General features: G+C 41.7%; 1 long non-coding RNA gene across 6 annotated transcripts in view; it reads left to right on the forward strand.

Moving 5' to 3' along the window:
• The first annotated feature begins 1191 nt into the window (after positions 1-1191).
• Positions 1192-21118, forward strand: part of LOC141097365 (uncharacterized) — an 868065-nt gene continuing 848138 nt past the window's right edge. For 5 of the 6 annotated variants that reach the window (XR_012233929.1, XR_012233928.1, XR_012233930.1 and 2 more), the window contains exons 1-2: positions 1336-1609; positions 2155-2453. This is a non-coding gene — a long non-coding RNA (uncharacterized lncRNA). The other variant, XR_012233931.1, reaches the window with a different exon arrangement.

Consider the following 21118-nt stretch of genomic DNA (forward strand, 5'->3'; position numbering starts at 1 on the left):
TAGAGATTCCTCGTCCGGACGCCCTCTTTACCCCCCTCTTGATTTTACTTCATTGTGCCAGCGTGAAGGTTCAGCTTTTGCTTACTGTCGTGGCTGAATCCGCAGTCATAATTGCCACCATTTAGTTCATGAATATGTTAATCCTGCATCCATAAAGAAAAAAATGACTCAAATTAGTGCGGAGGTTCCCACTATGCAGCGTTACATTTAACTAATTCGTGAAAAAACACACTACGCCATCCTGTCGCTTTATTTCACGCGCCAGAGAATCAGCACAATAGGTTTCCAATTAGGGAAGGTTTGAGATATGCCATCTAGCTTTATGTACATTTCTTATATTTTTCAGGTCTGTCATTTACCCCTTTTATTATATATATATATATATATATATATATATTTATAAATATATATATACTGTATATATATATTTTTTTTTTTTTCTTACCCAAGACCTTTAACAAATTAGGCACATTCAACCCATCTTGTAATCTAAGGCGGCAATTTTTTTTTTTAAGAGTACATTCTCCCTGCTTAAAATAAATAAATACATATATGTATATATATATATATATATATATATATATATATATATATATATATATATATATATACATATAAAAGTATATCTTTTTCTAACCCAAGATTTTTAACAAAATTAGGTGCATTTAACCCTTTTTGCAGTCCAACGCGCAAATATATATATATACATATATATGTATATATATTTATTTAATAGATGTACATATATTTTTTACCCAAAACCTTAAATTAATTAGGTGCCTTTAGTCTTTCTTGCAATTTAAAGTAGTGAGTTCATATGCTAACATATCCCCAGCACATCAGAGGTTGCGTTACCTTCCCACCACGGTCCGATAAGCCGTAATGAGCCGGGTTAATGAGATTATTTCAGCGCAAGTCTCATTCATCTAATGTTTAAATGTTGCCTGCGTTGAATAATTTGAGATTTTCCGTATAGCGCTAAGTAGGGAGCGGTTTTTTTTTTTTGCATATGTATATGACGTGCATTATTACAGTACGCACCACCCACCGTTATGGGGCGGATTATGTACAGCAATTAGGCGTTTATAATTACGGGGAAAGGAATTAGGCAGCCTGTGCTGCTTATACCCCCTCTCCTCCTTCCTATTGAATATTAAAGACCTAGGGATCTGAAGATATACAGTCCATGAACCTGAGCTTGTATCAGGACACAGTGGCCAGGGCACCTATTGTGTCATCGCTGCAGAATGCCGCATAGTGATTGGACGCCGTCTGCAGCACATAATACCGCTTGGTTATAAAGGACTTGTCTAGAGAAAACCTTTAGGTACTTCATTGTCTGCTAAACTTGATATGACTGCATTCTTTTTTATCAGGGGGGTCAGACAAGCTGAACTGTACGAGCCGAACAGATTTTCTTCTCTCCTTACCTCTTTTTTTTTTTTTCCTTTCGACACCATTTTGCATGGTTGTAAAGAACGCTCATTAAAAGGCGAAAAAAAAAAACAAACGACAGAATCGCAATTAGTTTTTCGGACGGCCATTATAACCCAAATGCATTTCGTTTCTTCTTTTTTTTTATTGCATGGATATCCAATTTGTTAACGAGGTAAAGAAATAAGGTTTTTGTTTTTTTTTTTTTTTGCTCAATTAGTATAATAGTAATCATTTCTTAGATTGGAAATCTAAGATTTTTTTTTTTTACTTAATAGTATACCGTAATAGTAATAATCTCTTGGAATGGAAATCTAAGATTTTTTTTCACTTAATAGTTAGTATAATATTAATAATCTCTTAAGTTGGAAATCTCAGACTTTTTAAAGTTTTTTTTTACTTAATAGTATAATATTAATAATCTGTTATATTGGAAATCTAACTTTTTTTTTTAAATTGAACTTAATAATTAGCATAATATGAATAATATCTTAGATTGAAAAGCTAAGATTTTTTTTATTTTTTTTATTTTTTTGACCAATAAATAGTATAATATTAATATTCTCATAGATTGTAAACTAAAAATAAAGGGTGGAAAAAAAAAAAATCGGGATAATAGTAGTTCGTTTGTCTGCCTTTGCATGTGGATGCTGCGCTTTTATATTTATTTTGTCAAATACCTCTTCTTTTTTTCTTTTTTTTTTTTTTTTTGTATTATAGACAAATGTAAGATTGCAGTCTGGGCTGAGTGCCAAGGGCTGGTATTTCACAGCAGCGACCGCCTAGCAGACAAGAGCTGTGGGAAACAGGAGAGAGAGAGACTCCGGCTTTAGGGTACCACTGCTATGGAGACGCAGCTGGGCTGATGAAGATTTGCATCGAAACACCGAGCAAGCGAGACAGAACGTGTCTGACTCGAGGGTTGCCCGAGCGGTAAGACGGAGGACCTCGCAGCCAATCCGGCCGTGCTGCACTGTTCGAAACCAGCTTCCCGTCTCAGCCAATCAGTGACATCATTGGTGAGAAACTCATTTACATCATGCGGTAATGAACCTTGTTTAACATATTTTTTTGTACGATTAGGTACCCCCCATTAATTATTCTGCCAGCATAATTTGAATCACTATGCAAAAGAGTTGGCCCGGCGCCATCGTATGCCGTCTCTCGTTGCCACCGAGAGAATTATTCCTTTTTTTTTTGGTCCCGTCCCCCACCCTCAGATAATATTTTAACCCTTTCATCCTTCCCATTTGCAAATTTCCCCCTCGTCACCAGATATTAATAGGTTTCGCCGCCGCGTTCTAAGACTTAAAATCCATGTATTTTGCGAATCGTTGTATTTCGCCCTCCAATGATGTAAACATTTGATATTTTGTCTCTCGCGGCCCGATTTTAATATATTAATCGTTATTGAATATGCGCGATCCTTACCCCTACTCCGTATACTTGTCAACACAATATTTGCATCTCTTCATATAGGAATTCATGCCGCGGGCGATGCATGAACGTTCTCGGGAGAAAAAAAAAATAATAGGGTCTGCCGCCGTGCCTGCTGAGAAAATGCTCATTATACGTAACCTTCGCAAGCAGAAAACATTAACGTCCCCTCCTCATTGAAATAAACCATAGGCTAGATGTTATGTCTTCCTGCTCTTACCTTGTTCTAGAAATTATTTGTGGTTGAAAAAAATAAATAAATAAAAATTCAGATTTTTGGGGGGGCCGCTTTGTATAAGCTCAAGGCCTTAAAATGATAGGAAATGCATTATTCTAAGCATTTTATTATTATTATTATTATTATTATTATTATTTCTTTGGGAAACGGAACCGTACATTTACATTTGTCAAAATAAAAAAATTAAAAAAAAATTGCAAATCTTCAAAGAACCTTGAAATACATCTCTATCATCCAATGAGCAATGAGACAGAGAGATAATCAAGCGTGCAGTCACTGTGAAAAGAATACAGAGGCCGTGAACGGTAAACTGTGGCTCTTTCAATGCGCCTTGCATTCCATCATCTCATCATCAGTATTCTGTGTGCGCCTGTCTCGGTTCAGCCACTCGCTCCCCTGCTGCAGATCCTGTAATTTGAATCATGCGTAATAATATATTATCCTTCTGGGGGCCTCTTTCTGTAGAAGAGTGGTTTTATACATTCTGCTGTAAGAGGAGTCCTGGCTCAATGCCAGCGCCTGGCCATTATTCACCCAGGCAATCAAGGCTGCCTTCCTTAAGGAATAACATCTGCACTTCAGCCTGTGCCAAAAAAAATCCTCCCCATGTTATAAATTAGAATTTCTTGGAAATAAAGACACTTAAAATACTGTGTCGGATTTGGGGGGGGGGAGTAAGATCCATTTTCAGAATTCACCTTTCCATGTTTTTGCATGTGCACCGGGAGACTACAATGCAGGGGGGAGGGCGGATAGGATTGCTGCCTACTTGGCGGTGGACCAGATTTTACGTGTTTCGGAGAGATAGAATAACGGAGCTCGTGCATTTCATATATGTTTTTTCTACATTTTTCCAACTTTGAGGTATACAGGGATCATACAGCATGATTTCCTCTGCCGGTCACTCAAGCCCATGTTACTGGAGAACACCTGTGTCTGTCTAGGATTGCAGGATCCCTGTTCCTACATCTGACTCTGGGGGTCGCTTTTGTCATCGTTGAGATGTTTTTCCTTTTTTTATTGTGGAGCTTATTGTTTGACGTTTCTGTTGGGTGTATATTTTAATACATAAATAGCTTTTCTTTTCTTCTATATCTTCTTCTTGTTCCTTCTTTTTATTCTTCTTTCTACCTTCTCCTATTCTGTCTTTTTATTCTTCCTTCTGCTTTCTTCTCTCTATTTTTTCTTCTTTTCTCTTCTATCCTCTTTTTTTCATCTTATCTTCCTTCTTTTTCTTCTTCTTTTTGCTTTCTCCTTTCTATTTTCAATCTTCCGTTCCTTCTCCTTTCTATCTTCTTATCTTACTTCTTTTTCATCCTTTTTTTTCTGCTTTCTTCTTTCTATCTTCAATCTTCCCTTTCTGATTTCTTCTGTCTATCTCCTCTTCCTAACTTCCTTCTATTCTTCTTCTTTCTGCTTTCTTCTTTCTATCTTCTACCTTCTCTTTCTTTTCATTTTTCTTTTTGCTTTCTTATTTCTTTTTTCTTCTCCCTTCTACTTCTCTCATAATATTATTCTATTATTATTTTATTCATATTTTGTATTTATTGTTACTTATATATACACAGTACGTCTTATAATGATAATGTGCAAGGAGTAATATATATTTCATTTATTGTTATTTTCTATTCCTTTTAGAATGGCATTATGTATAAAATAACTTAATATAGTAATGTTTTGCCAAGTATTCCTTTCGTTTAGTTAGCTCATGTTATATGTTTCGCGCCCTGGTGCACTCATCCTTTTGCATCAGTCCATCACAACACCGTATTTGAAGTGATGAGTACAAGGACATAAGTTCCCATACATTTCTGTGACTTCTGTGTGCTGTGCATTTGTATTGTTCTGATGAATGCTTGCTTTACTGCATGATACAATCAGAAGCAGAAGCTGCGGCTGCGACCGGTAATCTTCCATAATATTAATTCAGTACCGTCTGGAGTCTTAGTCATCATTTATTCATGCCGTATTACATTCTGCTGCATAAGATAGCCGTGTCCTCACAAAGCAGATGAGTCAGTGCCTATAGCTCAGGAACTTTTCAATTTGTCTCCTGTTTTCCATCTGTATAAATCTACTTATATGAGGTTCATCAATCCTCATCCTGCAACTCTAGAGATGAATATTAAAAAAAACTCTACTAAAAGAGATGATAAAATCCTTTCTACTTCTTTCCTCCACGCACAGCTCCGCCGTGGACTGCTCACAGCACAGTCCCTTTTATTTCGCTGCAATCCCAAAACTAACTCACAGACAAGGGTGGTGCTGTTTTTGGAAGAAAGAAGCTTATGTTTTAATAATATCAAAAAACTCTTTCAGACTTTAGTCGCACAGTTTTTTTTTTGAAACTTTTTTTTATTTGGAGGGGCTCGTGAAAGGCCTCGATTTGCTTGTATTTTGTGCAAGCTTTTTTGTATTTTTTTTTTCTGTAAAAAATGCTATAGGAAAATAAATGGAAAAACATTACATGGAAAAAGGCCCAGCACCTGTCAAAACATGCCTCAGAAAAAACTTGTGTTTCATATGTTCCTATTGACTCACAACCAACAGCGTTTTTTTTGAGTCAACAAAAAGTGCAAAAGATGGACAAATAATCCAACAAAAAAGACAAGGCTGTATTTCAATTTTTTTTATTGGTCAAAATGCTGGATCCCAACTGCAGATAGGCTAGACAGGACTACCCTGCAGTAAAGGTGGGCTGTAACATTGCATTTTGTCACACGCTTGTTGGTCCCAGCAGAGCTTACATTCGAACCCCACCACAAAATCGTATTGGGGCGTATGCCTACCCCCTCCTACTGTATCCTCACCCATCCCTGTAGACTGTGAGCCCTCACGGGCAGGGTCCCCTCTCCTTATGTACTTGTGTGTCCCTTGTCTTACACATGTTTACTATACTTGTCTATATTTCCTCTTTTCACATGTAAAGCGCCATGGAATAAATGGCGCTATTTAAATGCATATTAATAATAAGTATGCACCGATGGGGCCATAGACTATAATGTTGCCAACAGAGTGAACATGTGCTCTGATGTGCATCATTTTTGGGTGTATACATCTACTGGAGGTAGACACTCAGACGTAATCTACTATATTTTAACATGCCCAATTCTTAGGGTCTCACCAGAGATAAACTGATGTCACAGATGTCTACGAGCACCTTACACGTCATTCCCTATGGAGAACACATGCATGCTTGGCCAAGCTGAGCGTGCATGTGTATACAGAGTGCAATCGCTGTTGGCCAAACATGGAAGGAAGCAGTAAACTAACAAATTCTATAAAATCTAAAAAATGGTTTCCAAAGACGTTGCCACTTTTTATATGTGGAGTGCAAATCCATATTGCAGTTCAACAAATGCATTCCGGGCTATTGTTATAATCAGTGGCCTAACTTGAAGTGCATGGGCCCCAGTGCAAAATTTCTAACAGAGCTCCTAACTATTAGTGGTCGTTAAAATACGGGTCTTCTCATGCTGGCCACTTTAGACTCAAGGGCTTGTTACTGCAACCCCTGCACCTATTGTAGTTATACCCCTGATTATAATGTAAAGCTTAGAATTTATTTTTTAAAGTATAATACTCAAAGTCATAATGGCACTTCAGGACCTTCACACTATTGTCAAGGGGCTCCCTTCATGTAGACATACCCTCTCAAAAAACATCAGTTTAGACTTTATTCACACCACATTATCACTGATTCATGTTGTACGTATCTGTAATAAGATATCCATAAAAGAGTGAAGTCTGGGACGTCTTTAAACTTTTAATTTCTTGTCTGTCCATACTAATACAGATACGACTTAGAATTGTTTGAAACATATACTGGTAAGTGTGGTAAAGTGTTTTAGCATAAGGATTTGCGTGACTTTGTCAAGGCCCAATTGTGATGGTTAGATGACAGGATTAGAGTACTTCCAAAACCACAGGTCTTGTGGGGTGTTCCTAGTTATTACCAAAATTGGTTAACAGAAGGGCAATGAACGACCCAGCGTAAGTGTAGAGGTCAGCCAGTGCCGTAGACGTGGCTGAGTTCATCGGGCCTTGTGTGCCCTGGCCTTCCAATACATAAAAATCACGTTCCACCGTCAGCTTTCTTGCCTCTCTGTCCCCTGTGTCCTCGGGGTCTGTTCTCCATTCTTTATGGTCACCTCTGGCCGCTTCTGAATAAACAGAGACACAGTCCAGGTGCAACTCAAAACGTAAAACTTTACTTTCATGACTACGCAGCACATCCAGATTCGTTACAACATTTTTGATAGCTTGTACGTTACACGTTACTTCACCTTTCCCTGCACTCCTCTCCCTGTCACACTGCACCTTCCTGGGTTGGACCGTTTCCATCGGCTCTGCAGCATCCTCCCTGGCCAGCCTCACTGCATATGGGTGTTTCCTCAGACGTTTCACCCCGTTCTGAGGGCATCAGCCCAAGCAATGACCTGCCACATGGTGAACAACCTGCCCTGCGGTGCTGCAGTGACTTCTCCTGTCTCCCAAGTTCCTGTAGATGCTGTCGCTGCTATATCTGAGGCTGTGCTGTCCCACTGACTCTGGATGGCTGGGTTCCTCCTTAAACATTTTCAGGGGGCTGAGTAGCTCGGGCATTTAGCCCACCCAAGCACTTTGGGCTACCTATCCCTGACTGAATCTACCCAGGAACTATTGCGGTCTTACACCCAGCTGACTCCTCCTACGGTTAACCATTTACATGACTACACTCTATCCTACACTAAGCACACCTATAATACCCCCATCTAGTGGCAAAAACATGTGTCAGATTTTACACATATCATTATGAACCAATAATATATACACACACTAAATCGGACAAGTTTGGAGGTTCAGGATAGTTTCTGTAACCCCCTTACATAAACACCAAAGGCTCAGTGAAGTATGTGGGGTTCAAATGCTAGCCTGTTTGATCCAACACTACAAAAGTGCCCCAATAGCACAATTTGGTCAAAACATTAATTTATACCATGAAAGACAGATGTCAGAACACACAGGACCCGATTCATCAAAGTTTTAATTCCGTAATTCTGGCGTAAAAGCATTGACAATTTGCAAAATTTAGGTGCAGCTCTACGTTGCGCAAAAATTTTGCAGCTTTCGGCGCTTTCACTTCAGTTTCTCCCAGCTCAGACAAAATGGGCAGAGCTGGGGCGGGACTAGGGGGATAGCAACCACTGTTGGTCAAATTTGTGATGAGTGGAGGTGTTTGCTTTGTCACAAATCTTAGTCTAGCAGGGGTTTGTAGTAGGATTTGGGGCAAGGCGCACACAGAGGAGCATGTCAGTCGTGCGTCGGTTCTGATTCATGAAAAGGGCCCATGATGTATAGCAGCTTTCTGTGTATGGAACTGAGTTGCAAAACACCAGTCAGAGTGCCCATAATTACCCCTGTCCACCAACAAAAATGGCTGAAGTAGGCATATACGCATCTAAACTGAACCATGAAGCAATGAAAGAAGGTAGCCTGGTCTGATGAATCACATTTTTGCAGTATGTGGATGGCTGGGTTCATGTCTCTTGATGGTACTATGGGAAGATGGAAAGTCAGTGGTGCCTGTGCAGTGTGATGCTTTGGGCAATGTTCTCCTGAGAAACCTTGTACTCTGGCATTTATGCTGATGTCACTGTGACATGTGCCACCTACTTAAACAATGTTGTAGTTCAAGTTGTAAGGAGGGTGATATGCTGGCATCAATATTCACTGCTGTAAAAGTTAAAAGGTTATGTTACATGCACTGCAAAGACAAAAATGTCATAGTAGCAGTAGGATGTAAAATGCTGTAATGTTTTGACTTTGTAATGTGTGATTCATGCTGTTGTGCTCACAAAGTCCAGAGATTCTAGGGCATGTAATACAGAGGGCTTGTAAACCATTATGATATTGGGGTGACCAATCTTGTGCAGGCCGAAAAGACCGGGAAGTGCATTCACGGTGGCTGCCCAAAAAGAGAAGCAGTCAGCAAGGTACTATTGCCTTGTTGCCCTGCCTCTGACTGGGCGATATGGCGCGACTAGAGCTGTGCTGCAAAATCCAGTAGAGTCATAAGTGTTTCCATACACTAGTGCAAGGTCAGCAACTATTGGGTTCATGTTCTGGCAAGGTGAAATAGGTGCAAAAACAACCAGAGTGAAAGTGAGTATAATACCAAATGTGACAAATTTTACTGTATTCAATTTTTGGCGCCACATTTTAAAAAAGACATGATGAACAAACTGGAGCAAGTTCAGAGAAGAGCGACCAGGATTGTCTGTAAACAATGCCCTATGAGGAACGGTTACAGGATTTGGGACTGTTTAGCTTGCAAAAGAGAAGACTGAGAGGAGACTTAATAGCTGTCTACAAATATCTTAAGGGCTGTCACATTGTAGAAGGATCATCTTTATTCTCATTTGCACAAGGAAAGACTAGAAGCAATGGCATGAAAAAAATGAATGGGAGGAGACACAGATTAGATATTAGAAAAGAAAAATTGACAGTTAGGGTGATCAAAGAGTGAAATAGACTGCCAAGAGAGGTGTGAGTTCTCTTTCAATGGAAGTCTTCAAACAGAGGCTTGACAGACATCTGTCTGAGATGGTTCAGTGAATCCTGCTTTGAGCAGGGGGTTGGACAGGATGACCCAGGGGGTCCTTCCCAACTCTACCTTTCTATAATTCTATGGTTCTATGATTCTACTGTGTGCTGTGAACTGTCAGAACAAGTAATAGAGGCAGTGGCAGCTGTCTATATTGAGAACGGTAGTAACCCTGAATGAAGTATTCATCAAATGATAAGACCTACTGTTTCCAAAAGGAATTTTACCTAACATGTATATGACAAATAGATGTGGTATCAATTCCTTTTGGAAATTGTAGATTTTATCATTTGATAAATACTTTCATAATTTATATGTTCCTACCTTTCCCTATTTATTTGTTCTTATGTGGTGCCAGCTACTGACTAATTGATGTATGTTAATTAGAATTTTTCAATAAATTGTATTTTATCCAAATTTTGTTAATACATTTTGTGTTAATCCTATTAATGGTTCAGGGCCCAGCATATAGCGGTTGGTCCAAACCGTATTTACTATGTTTTAAATTGCCTACTTAAATTTACAATTATTATTCTCTATTTCCTTGACTGATTGCTAATATTGGTTTCCCCCCAAAAGAAAGCAGACACCCCCAAATGAATTGCACTCACCAGATCCCAAACAATTAGAGAGGGACCTGACAGTGACGCAGAACTCTGCGCGGAAGCCCATCCACCATCGGCACTTGCCAATTGTAATTATTTGGGGTCTGGTGATTGCGATTCTTTTGAGGTTGTCTGCTTTCTTTGATGATGTATTCTTTCACTTTTTTAGCTGTCTGGAAACTTTCTTAATGAATTTCGAGTAGGACTTATATTTTAGCCATATTCCAAAAAGCCCGAAAAAAATTGTGTTAGGACTTATTTTTGGAGTAGGGCTTTTTTTCGGGGAAACACAGTATATATAAAGCCTGATCTGTCTTTTTCTATCCAGTCCCTTCGCTCAGATGCCTATGTGTCATGTAATATCTATGCCATGTCTTCTTCTAGCCAGTCTCTTCGCACAGATGCCTGAGTATCACATCAGTCCGGCTCTGTCTATTTCTACCCAGCTCTTTCTCTAGAGTATCACATCAATTTTGTTCTGTCTTCTTCTAGGCAGCTCCTTCACTTAGATGCCTGAGTATCACATCAGTTCTGTTCTGTGTCTTCTTCTAGGCTGCTCCTTCACTTAGATGCCTGAGTATCACATCAGTTCTGTTCTGTGTCTTCTTCTAGGCTGCTCCTTCACTTAGATGCCTGAGTATCACATCAGTTCTGTTCTGTGTCTTCTTCTAGGCAGTCCCTTCACTCAGATGTCTGAATATCATGCCAAGTAAATTCTGTCATGTCTCTTCCTGTAGCCGGTATTATTCCTTTTTCGTTACCTGTGTGGCATAGCTCTATTCCTGAACATCGCCTGTTGATTAGCTATTTGGATTTGTCTATGACATTACACCTGGATCCAGACCTATCCTGACATTGCTTCCACCTTGCACTATGGGCACCACACCCAGAACTTACTGTTCTAACCATGGCTCCATCTGACCACGCTCCAAACCGGTCCCGTGGTTGCTGCCAACTATTTGCAATCCCAAGATTCTACTCTGTAAACCAGTCATTAAATAACGAGTTTCATGGTTCTGCTGTTTAAATGACTGTACTCACGGAGAGTGAGTGTAACCCTCAAATATTGTAGTATATAAAGGCTATAACCCCTTGTACTCCTACAGTGACCAGAACCACTCTGTGCTTCTCAGCGAGAAAGCAAATCTTGTTGGCACTAAAACATTCCAGGTGACTAGAGTGCGTGCTTTACTGGCAATGGTATTCAAAATGGCAGTCGCCTCATTTTTGGTATTATATGACATGCCTCACTTTTCAAGAATAATTTGTATGGGCTTGGCAAAATGTTTATGGTGGTAGCTTGGCCTCAAAATTACCCAGACGTCTATCTATCTGATCTGTGGGATATGCTGGAACAACAAGCCAAATCCGTGGAAGCCCCACCTTGCAATTTACAGGAGTTAAATGAAATTGGTCACCAGGTTTTTGCTACTTAATCTGAGAGCAGAAAAGTATAGAGGCAGAAACCATAACTTTAGGGATGTACCACTTACTAGTCTGCTTAGTGTAGTTTTTATACAAACACTGTTTTATCAGCAGTAGATTATCACTAGAGCACTATTTGGCTTGGTACCATGTAGTTTTCCATATTCAGGAGCTCTGTATAACCCTGCCCCCTCCACTGACTGGCATCTTTCTGTCTATGCACAGTGTACACAGAAAGCTGCCAATCAGTGGCGTGGGCGGGGTTATACAGAGCTCAGCATTTAGAGAACTGCTAGATCTGCAGCAGTAAAGACAGTTTTCAATCAAACTATAGTAATCAGCAAAGTAAATGACACATTGCTGGAATTAGGATTTCTGCCCCTATGTCCTGCTGCTCTCAGGTAGGGTTGTAAAAATCTGGTGAAAGTTTCCGTGCTGCTAATGGTGAGATGCCAGATACCACAAAACACCTTCAAGGGTATGTGCAGATGATCAGTAATCGCTGCGGGCTGGACACTGCGTGCTTGTGAGACGTCCAACCTGCAGCAGCCAGATATGACAGCATAGTGGATGAGATTTCAAGAAATCCCCATGCCCACTATGCGTCCACAGACGCCCACGCCTCACCCGCAGAGACAGACATGTGGCGCCTCACTCTAGACTGGGGAATGTCAATCTATCTTGCGGAGACGCATTATAATATAATATCATGTCCGGCTTTCTGTCTTCTCCATTACTTATTGCATTGTCATGGTGCATTGTGCTCCTTAGAATTACATGTTTATTTTTTGGGGGGAACGTAAGACACAACTGTTGTATCACCAGTAAAGTAAAAAGTAGAACTATACACATCTCTTTTACTAAGGATACCTTGCGGCAGTTCTGGCTTGTTTTTCCTTATAGTACCCAGCATGCTACGTACCTGTAAGGGTATGTGCACACGTTGCGGATTCCTGTGCGGAGTTTTCCATGTGGAATCTGCAGAATCCGCAGGTAAAATGACCTGTGTTTTACCTGCAGATTCATTGCGGATTTCCTGCGGATTTTGTGTGTATTTGCCCTGTGTTTTTACACCTGCGGATTTCTATAATGGAAGAGGTGTATAAACGCTGCGGATTCCACACAAAGAATTGACATGCTGCGGAAAATAAACCGCTGCGCTTCCGCGCTGATTTTTCCGCAGCATGTGCACAGCATTTTTTAATTTGCATTGGATAAAATGGTACTGTACACCGCAGGAGAATCTGCTGCAGATCCGCAGGGCCAAATCCTATGTGGATCCGTACCAGATTCCGCAACGTGGGCACATAGCCTAAGGCCGGGGTCACACTGGCGAGGAATGCGGGCGAGTGAGAGGCGCTAAAAGCACGCATTAGACATGGACCAATGATTCTCTATGGGGTCCCTCGCACCAGCCGTATATTTCTCATCCGTATCCTACGCTCTGTGCCAATCGCAGCATGCTGCGATTGTCAGCGTACTACGGCCGTAGTACGCCAATGCAAGTCTATGGGTGCGCAAAAAATACGGATTACACACGGACCACACATGTGACTTGCGAGAAATACGCACCAGGTGTCTTTTAGCAAAGCCGGCAATTCAGTGCCCTATACAGTAAACTCACACTGACAGGTTTAATAAAGAAACGAAAGAATAGATATAGACACATAGAATACATACATATATAAATATATATATATATGCATTCTATGTGTCTATATCTATTCTTTGGTTTCTGTTAGAAGCCCTGTCATAGGGCTCCATTATATGTCCATTTTGCAAGCCTGCGAGAAAATCTCGCCATACGGATGGCATACGGATTACATACGGATGCTGACATGCGCAAAATACGCGACCACACCTTGCTTACGGATGACCTACTGAGCACTGTTTAGGGGCCATTCATCCGTATTACGCCTGTACACTACGGACCGTATTTTGCGCAGGTTAGTGTGACCCCGGCCTAAAGGTGTGTATTCACAGCTCAGAATCCAGTGTCTTCTCTATCAGGATTGAAAGTGAAACTACTGAAAGAGAAATGCCTGGATGAGTACTTGCTCACTGATAAGAACAGTGAAGCCTCCACCCTTTTGAATGATGAGATGAAGTACACAGGAAAACAAATACATTTTGCAGGCAGAAATAATTAGTGACCTGTTGAACACTATAAAATGTTATCGGGTCATATTGACCCGAACAGCACAAGTGTAACAATCAGCGTGTAGCAAAAAGTAAACTAAACAAAAAAAAAAAAAAAAACAACACTCATAGTAAGAACTCCTCAAATGAGGAAATGTCAATTAATCACAAGCTTCAGATCCGCATAATAAATAATCTACAGGGTCTCAAATCTAATTTCAGGTCATATAGACCCGAACAGAACAGCAGGCTTAAGGGGGCTGTGATAAAACACTCCGGGATTGGCTTTGCTGGGGTCAAAGGTCACGTGCGTTCAGCATGAAACACAGGCGCAGAGCTGGGATACGGGTGTAACTGACCCTGGGTCAGGTTTATTAACGGTGAAAGCAATGCAAAAGGAAATAAAACATAAAACAAATCCTTGCCGGTCCGGCACTAACTAAACAATGGACAACCTAACTACCAACTGGCGGGCTTCTCCCGTCCAGCCAAACCACAGTTGCAGTGGGCACTGCTCTCACTCACGTGTGTCTCTCACACAGACAGGCTCTCTGTGTTCCCAGGCTGAGACACTCACACAACCACCTGGCATCCTTTTATATCCGCCCTCCCATTATTCATTAGCAAGCAGGTGCGATACTGACCAGACTAGGCCACATAGGAAAGGAATCTGGGCGAGATATACCTGCCCTCATCCACTATTCCCACATGATTCTCACAGGGCCAAGACAACGAGCACTTGCACTTTAGGTCTGTAAGTATGGAAGCACACTGCCCTCTTGAAAAACCCACTCCTCATTTTGTAATAGACATCATGCAAGGTTCTGCGTTATTTCCATTTATTTACAATTGGGGATTTAACTTCAGGTCTCACTGTACTTTAGACCTGGGATGACAGAGGAAATTTAGATGTATCCAGGTTACCATCATTTCTATCTTTTCAACCTGAAACTTTGTGAAAAAGGATGTCCAAAGCATAAATCACCATGTAGTAAGTAGTACACATGAAAAAAGCAACTTTGTATTGCATCGTATCAAAGGAATCTGCTTCTATCTCTGCCAGGACTGATTCATTATTCTCAAAAGTCTCAATTCTTGGGTAAAATTTGTGTTCAGTGCAGACGGATTGCTGCATTACTGAGAGAGGAGATGGCAGTTGGTGCTGATAAGATTCAATGTAGACAGGAGGGAGGAGCTCTGCCTCTAGTTCCTTCCTCATCCCCCTTCACCCCCTCCCCTTTAGATAGAATCTTATAACTGTAACTGTCATCTCCTCTCTCAGTAATGTAGCAATCTGCCTTCCATGAATACAGATTTTATCAAAGAATTGAGAATTTAGAAAATTAATGATCAGAACCTGGCTGAGAAAGAAGCAGATTGCTCTTATAAAATATATTACAAAGTTGATAATTTTCATGGGTACTATTGTTTAATGAAATAAAAATTAAAACAACGGTTGCAACTTAAGTCCGACTCCACTTTTGCGCAGGGTTTACCAAAATCTTTTTCCTGATTCACGTCAGGACATCCCTTGAAGAGGATATCCAGGACTTTATAAAAAAACAGGTATCTAAGCACTAATAGGGAGGTAACTGCAACCTACCTGCCTGTTGTGCATGGCGCACTTCTTCCCAAGTACAGAGTGGTCACAGACGGCTCCTGCCGGGCAGTCAGCTCCCTCTGCTGGGCGGGACTTCCGAGGTCTTTTTGATTGACAGCCAGCTCCTCCACTTAGACAGCGGAGATCCGGCTGTCAATCATTATGACATCAGAAGTACCACCCTATTGACAGATGAGGGTGGAAAAGAAGCCTCTGCTCTGTAGATGTGATGTCAGCAGAGGCTTATGAATCCCCAGCAGCAGCGGTCTGTGACAGCTCTGTGCCGGGGAAGAACCGCGCCGTGCCCAACACACAGGTAAGCTGCAATTACCTGCCCGTTAGTCCTTGGGCACATTTTTTGTAAGGTTCCTAATATCCCCTTTAATATGCTGGGATTCTTTTTGAAGAAGGATAATGCAAGCAAATTCTGACTAGTGTTAACTGTGCAAACTATCTGTGCAGTCCGGTCTGATTGGCATCTTTTTTTTTCCTTAACATCTCCTCATTCCCTGCAGCTAGCTGCCATTTTACTGACTTGGTTGAAGTGTATGGCGCGTCCTATGTCATCTACAGATCACTGTCAATGTTTCACCTGTGCAGTGAAGTGCAGATAAAAGTCCTGTATTGCACCGGCTCTGGTGCTTATTCACCGAAAATGTAGCACAAATATTGTGCAGAAGGATTGTAACAAATAAATTTATAAAACTAATGAAAAACTGATAGTGATACATATCTCGGAAACAAAAGTCTGTAGATGTTCATTGATTGTTCTATGGGGGAGTGTGGTGAGCGTGCTTTGTGATCTGCAGGAGGGAGAGAAGGTGATTGTGGCACCCCTGAGGATTCAGTTGCCACAGAGGTACTGCACCTCCTCCTGAGGTGTGGTACCCCACCATCCAGGTAGGTTGGAGGCTCCTAACCACGCTCCAACACTCGCACCCCACACAACACAGTAGTTCAGCAAAGCCACATTGCGGCTGCCTGCTTAGAGTGTAGCAGAGCACCTTTGGTGGCTCCCTGCTTGGAACACGAAACGTGCTGGGAGGCGGGTGGAGTTAGAATACATAAAAGAGCGGGAAGGTATAGGATTTCAGGTCAGTCAGTCGGTGGGAGAGAGTAATGAGAGAAGATCCCTTGAAGAGAGATGGAGGAAGGAGGTGCTGCAGCAGATCTCAGTGACCTGGGTCTGCTGGCATGGGAAAGGAAAGTAAGAGAAGGACATTGAACAGAAACCTGATCTTCCATAAGAAGGAAAGACTAGTACGGAACGTAGGAGAAAAAGGGAACAGAGGACATGGGTTATAGGAAGAACCCTGCCTAGAAGTTCTAAGCGCAAGGCCGGGGCCCGGTCACCGAGGTTGTATGAACACTAATGGTTCTGCAGCAGACAGCGGTGGAGTAGTGGGCTGTAAATGCACTACTCCCAACTAAGACTTGGGGGCACAACAGCAACGTTGATAGTGAGCTGGGATTCAGGAGTAAGGAGTCCCCGAAGCAGGCTACAGCTGTCTGCCGTACAAGTAGAGTTCTTGGGAACATCTGTCAGGAGGAACTCCAGTGTAACTCAGTACTAGGAGATCTTCACACTTAAAGGCGCTATAGAGGAGACGTTCAGAAGGGCACATGTTGGCGGAGTGTCGGAAGGGAACGTCTTATCTAGCCTGGAGGTCGACTGAGTCCCTGACCCAGAGGACACAGCGTGGAGGCAGGCACTTGTGTGTACTACAGACTGTGAGTAAAGCTTTGGAACTACAAGCTCTGGTGTCCTCCAGTCATTCCTGCGCCAACACACCTGGTACCGCTACATCTGGGTACTAGCTTCTACACTGCCTGCGCCTCTCAGCTACCCCTACATCTACACTGCCCTGGGACTACAGCTCTACCTGTGGGGAGCTTCACCATCTTGGCTGCAACACACCACCAGTCCCAGAGGATCTGCATGCAGCGTCGGCTTAACATCTCCTTTGCCGAACACCACAGGTGGCGTCACGAACTATTCATCAATTCTATTTCATTGTTCTTTCAGCCCCTTTTGCCATGGAGCCCCAGGGCCACGGACCGGGTCACAGCTTCCGTGATAACTCCCATTGAGATAAACGGGCCCGGTGCCGAGTACCCCGATAGCCCTGGCCGGGCGCTCCATGATCGCTGACCTATTATGAATGTCAGATCCCGAGTTATCCATATGTAGGTGTTACCTTTCGTTGTCTTGCGATGAAAGTGCTGCGGAATATGCTGGCGCTATATAAGTATAGATTATTATTATTGTAATCCAGTCTGTGATGATAATGAAACTGATGAAACGTAATGTCTACAGAAGTAAAAGTATCATCATGTTGTGACAGATTGTATGGCTGGCGTTGGATTTTTTATACACGTGGCAATGGGATTGAAAAAAAACTGAATTCAATGATTAAGAAGTGTGACTGGATACTTTTCACCGTACTGGGCAATGAAATAAAAATACAAAAAAAACAAAAATCCTTAAAAATATGTTTCACATATTTAGACAACAGGTTATTTTCTGATTGCACATTTCCTTTAAAATGAGAAAAGTTCAGACTTGTCCCTAAGTAGAATCAGTCCTATAAGATTGAATTGAACCTTTCATGTATTGTTACATCAGCATATGAGGTCATCAGAAGAGTCGTAATTACAGGCAAAAGCCAATGCTGCTGACGGTTGAAATAAAATTGGTCGATACGGTATAATTTACCTTTATAGGGTCTAGAATATATAAGGGGGGTTTTCACTACTATTATATTCAAGAAATATCTTAAATGTCAGATTGGGTAGGGGTCAAACACATTGTACCTCCAACTATTAACTGTTCTCAGCTCTGGCAGCAGTGAGATGTAAACAGTTGCACGTTTTTTCGCCGCGCTGGTCATCTGCAGCGACCACTAAACAGTTGATATATTGGTGGTGTCAAGCTCCACAATTGCTTGCATCCAGACACTTTCAAAGCTGTAAAAAGCTATGTTCTGGACCCCCATTCATGGTACATTGCCCTGAATATCAAGTATATTATCTGGGTGACTACTATGGTAGGGGAAGGGGTACCTTCTATGGGGCCCATCAGCAAACAGGACCCACCTCCGCATAGAGGTGTGGCTCGGTTGGGGACAACTGGTGATGGATGAGAAGAGTAGGAAAATAAATTCAGATCTCTGAACCATCAAAGTACAGTGGGGAAAAAAAGTATTTAGTCAGTCAGCAATAGTGCAAGTTCCACCACTTAAAAAGATGAGAGGCGTCTGTAATTTACATCATAGGTAGACCTCAACTATGGGTGACAAACTGAGAAAAAAAAATCCAGAAAATCACATTGTCTGTTTTTTTTTCATTTTATTTGCATATTATGGTGGAAAATAAGTATTTGGTCAGAAACAAGCAATCAAGATTTCTGGCTCTCACAGACCTGTAACTTCTTCTTTAAGAGTCTCCTCTTTCCTCCACTCATTACCTGTAGTAATGGCACCTGTTTAAACTTGTTATCAGTATAAAAAGACACCTGTGCACACCCTCAAACAGTCTGACTCCAAACTCCACTATGGTGAAGACCAAAGAGCTGTCAAAGGACACCAGAAACAAAATTGTAGCCCTGCACCAGGCTGGGAAGACTGAATCTGCAATAGCCAACCAGCTTGGAGTGAAGAAATCAACTGTGGGAGCAATAATTAGAAAATGGAAGACATACAAGACCACTGATAATCTCCCTCGATCTGGTGCTCCACGCAAAATCCCACCCCGTGGGGTCAGAATGATCACAAGAACGGTGAGCAAAAATCCCAGAACCACGCGGGGGGACCTAGTGAATGAACTGCAGAGAGCTGGGACCAATGTAACAAGGCCTACCATAAGTAACACACTACGCCACCATGGACTCAGATCCTGCAGTGCCAGACGTGTCCCACTGCTTAAGCCTGTACATGTCCGGGCCCGTCTGAAGTTTGCTAGAGAGCATTTGGATGATCCAGAGGAGTTTTGGGAGAATGTCCTATGGTCTGATGAAACCAAACTGGAACTGTTTGGTAGAAACACAACTTGTCGTGTTTGGAGGAAAAAGAATACTGAGTTGCATCCATCAAACACCATACCTACTGTAAAGCATGGTGGTGGAAACATCATGCTTTGGGGCTGTTTCTCTGCAAAGGGGCCAGGACGACTGATCCGGGTACATGAAAGAATGAATGGGGCCATGTATCGTGAGATTTTGCGTGCAAACCTCCTTCCATCAGCAAGGGCATTGAAGATGAAACGTGGCTGGGTCTTTCAGCATGACAATGATCCAAAGCACACCGCCAGGGCAATGAAGGAGTGGCTTCGTAAGAAGCATTTCAAGGTCCTGGAGTGGCCTAGCCAGTCTCCAGATCTCAACCCTATAGAAAACCTTTGGAGGGAGTTGAAAGTCCGTGTTGCCAAGCGAAAAGCCAAAAACATCACTGCTCTAGAGGAGATCTGCATGGAGGAATGGGCCAACATACCAACAACAGTGTGTGGAAACCTTGTGAAGACTTACAGAAAACGTTTGACCTCTGTCATTGCCAACCAAGCATATATCACAAAGTATTGAGATGAAATTTTGTTTCTGACCAAATACTTATTTTCCACCATAATATGCAAATAAAATGAAAAAAAAAACAGACAATGTGATTTTCTGGATTTTTTTTTCTCAGTTTGTCTCCCATAGTTGAGGTCTACCTATGATGTAAATTACAGACGCCTCTCATCTTTTTAAGTGGTGGAACTTGCACTATTGCTGACTGACTAAATACTTTTTTTCCCCACTGTATGAATAAAAACAACTAGGGTCTTAGAAAGGACCAAAATAATTTGACCTTTGATGTCCCAATGACGTAGGCCTCATCGCAAATTTTGCTCTGTGGCCCCACATTTTTGATACACGTTTGATGCCTTTAGGCTCTGTGCAAATCGTGAACTCCATATGCTATTTTGTCATTGTCCTTTATGGTGCAAAGCACAGTCTCTTCTTTACAATACAGTTAAAAAACATTCACTTTGATTGGAGCCAAAAGGACATACTGGTCTTATCTTGGGTGAAAGCAGCCCTAAGGATGCATTTTTGATGCACACCAGGAAAAATATAATTTACCAAATTTAAGGCTCAGATGTAATTTGCCCTGATCCCTTGCTGGATCTAATAAGATAAGTACCTTTGTACATTGGAGATGGGGCTGCTTTACTGGGGCTTCTAGCTAAGGAAAAAATTAAAGATCTTAAATTAGTAAATTATGCAACTTACTAATACGCTTTACATCTAAAAGATGTCCTGATCTTCAGTAATAGGCTCCAGGGTCAGCTCTCACAGGTGGTCTTATGGTCAGTTATTTCTGTGTCCAGACGTATCCAGAGCGCTGAGTGTGATGGGTCATTCGCAACCGATCCAAGACAAAGAACTGGCTCCCTGCTGGGAATGATGGAAGCCAGCACCTGAGAGAAAGCCGCTAAAGTCTAGGAATAGAGTAAAATGACTGAGTCCAGTGGCCAAAACCCCGCTCACCAAACCAAATCCCTATCACCCATCGATTTCATTGGCTGGCTGCAAAGAGGCAGGGTTTGACTGCGGGTGGGCAGGGTTTTGGCCATGTTAATGTAACCCTAAGGCTGTGTGCCCATGTTGCTTTTTTTAA

The sequence above is a fragment of the Dendrobates tinctorius genome, unplaced genomic scaffold (genome assembly GCF_039654945.1).
Source record: "Dendrobates tinctorius isolate UK_male_01 unplaced genomic scaffold, ASM3965494v1 ptg000084l, whole genome shotgun sequence".
Taxonomy (NCBI): domain Eukaryota; kingdom Metazoa; phylum Chordata; class Amphibia; order Anura; family Dendrobatidae; genus Dendrobates; species Dendrobates tinctorius.